The 2,365-nt window shown below is 45.7% G+C and overlaps 1 non-coding gene across 1 annotated transcript; it reads right to left on the bottom strand.

The window, feature by feature from the left end:
• Positions 1 to 1,508: 1,508 nt before the first annotated feature.
• Positions 1,509 to 1,672, bottom strand: LOC111724852. Its single transcript, XR_002773064.1, has one exon. It is a non-coding gene; the product is annotated as a U1 spliceosomal RNA (small nuclear RNA).
• Between the last annotated feature and the right edge of the window lie 693 nt (positions 1,673 to 2,365).

The raw sequence follows: 2,365 nt of genomic DNA, 5'->3' as shown, positions 1-2,365 counted from the left end.
GCACTTCTGCAGTTAGCTGCTAAGTCCTGGCCCAAGCCTTCTCCACAGAGCCGGCCACCTATATATCATACCACTCTCTCTTGCCACCCACAGCCCAGTCCTGCCACTAGCTCAGTGTGACTTAATAAGATGCCCTTTCTCAAGATACTTTATTACCATCTACCAGAAAAAGGTGGTACTAGCCATATAAATCTAGGTTGATTGACACAGGAGTGGCTCCCCCTGGAGTTGTGCAATTCACAATCTTTAAAACCACAATCCTGATCCCACCAAAACTATTCCAGTCCTTTCCTGAGTGTCTGCAGAAACATGAGCTCACACCACACTGGGCAGCCTGGGCGATTTCAGATTTTTTGCCGTATACATCACAGCACCCCTGCTGTTGGAGGAAGGGGGCCAGTGTTGTATCTTCAACATCTCTCAGCTGAGAACTCACTGTCCCCTAGCTCTTCTCCATAGAGACTACTATTCTGACTGGATAATTCTTCATTGTACAGGACTGTCCTTTGCACCCTGGGACATTTGACACACCAGAAACCAGGAACCAATTATCAGAGGCATTCCCCACTTATTGTGGAAAGTGAAATAAGTGATGGTGTCCCCTGTCCCCCACCTGTTTGCATCTGCCTCTATCTCCAGGCTATACCCTGCAGGAGGGCAGCATCTTACCTTTCCCCCACTGTGGAACCCCAGAGCCAGCACAGTGGCTCTCTAGAGCACCTGGCATTTGAGTTGAGAAAGAGCAGAACAAACACCTGCACACACCTCCTCACCACCTCACTTGCTAAGAAAAAGCCAAGATGAGCTCCCGTCCACCACAGCTCTCAGGTGGAGGGCATCCACTGTGCCGCTGGCACACTCATCACCACAGCAGAAATGCTGGCCACTGCAGGCTCATCCCATTTTCTCAGTGATTCATAACAGGTCACCCTTTCCCACTCCTAGGGAAAGAGAAAGCAAGTGCCTCCTGCATGAAAAGGGAAGAATGAGGAAACCCGCGCTGGTAAATAGAAATAGCAAGTCACTCATTTAAAAAAAAAAAACTGGGAAAAGGTGTTGGATCAAAATTTCTGACTTATGTCCTATTGTAGTTTTCAAAAGTTCTTCAAAAGATTTCTATATTTATTACCTCTAAGTCCCTGGGAGAAGGGACTAAGGGACTAAGTTCTAAGGGAGAAGACTGGTGAGCAGGGTTGGCTATCTATCCACCATCCCCGTTCCTTGCTAGCTGACCCTGGTTTAATTCCAATATCCACTCTCAGAAAAAGTAACCCAATTCCCACCCTGGGTGTAAATCTAAGACAGAGGCTGGGGAAGTACAACTCGGGGCCAAATCTGCTTTGCCAAGTGTTTTTGCATGGCATGTAGCTAAGAATGTGTCAACTTGACTGGACTATAGTGCCCAGATATTTGGTCAAACATTAATCTGGATGATTCTATGCAGGTATTTTTAGATAAGATTAATTTTTTCTTTTAATTTTTTAAAAATTTCTTCCTTCTTTCTTCTAAAGGAGACAGCACGAACACACTCCCACACTACCACAAATTACTCAATCGAGTTTCCCACATTTGGGGAAATTGCAGGGGTCAGCACATCCAGAGTGCAGTGGATAAGCCTCACCTTGGGAAAACCACCTTTGTGATCATGGTACCTCCCCTGCCAGGTATGTATGAAATTAACATTTAAATCATTGGACTTTGAGCAAAGCAGATAATGACCCACAGGTAGGGGAATTTCACCCAATCAGGTGAAGGCCTGAATAAAACAAAAGGGACCTCCCCTGAGCTAGAGGGAATTCTGCCAGCACACGGCCTTCACACTTGAACTGCAGCATCTACGCCTCCCTGGCTATCCTACCTTCTGACCTACTCTGCAGATTTTAGACTTGCCAGCCGCTCATTACCACATAAGCCACTTCCTCAAATCTCTTCCTATTGCTTCTGCTATTCTGGACAACTCTGACTGCTAGATGGTTTTTATGTTTTAAAATGGTTACATAAGTACTTACATAAGGTCCTTGCTTTTGCCTCATGGTTGGCAAAGCCTAAAATATTTATCATTTGGCCCTTTAAGAAAGTTTGCCCATATTGGTATCTGTTCAAAGTCCATCTTCTCCATCCTATATACCCTGCAAGTGACTGGCTTACTGATGGCTTCAGGCTGGCCAGTCAGATAAAAGGACACTTCCTCTAGGAGCTTATGGGAAAGGCTTCTTTGTTCATAAGAAGGGATAACGGGATATGAGGGTTGGAACTGCTGCAGCCATTCTGCAGACATGAGGTAAGCTGGTCTGAGAATGTGACCACCTCACTGAGGAAGCCAAACAAAAAGATGAAAAGGGTCCCCCCATGACATTGTAGAGCT

This window comes from Otolemur garnettii, unplaced genomic scaffold, assembly GCF_000181295.1.
Source record: "Otolemur garnettii isolate 467f Iridium unplaced genomic scaffold, OtoGar3 scaffold00027, whole genome shotgun sequence".
In the NCBI taxonomy this organism is placed as follows: Eukaryota; Metazoa; Chordata; class Mammalia; order Primates; family Galagidae; genus Otolemur; species Otolemur garnettii.
The sequence above is the reverse complement of the archived record's forward strand: the minus strand, read 5'-3'. Positions and strand labels throughout refer to the sequence as shown.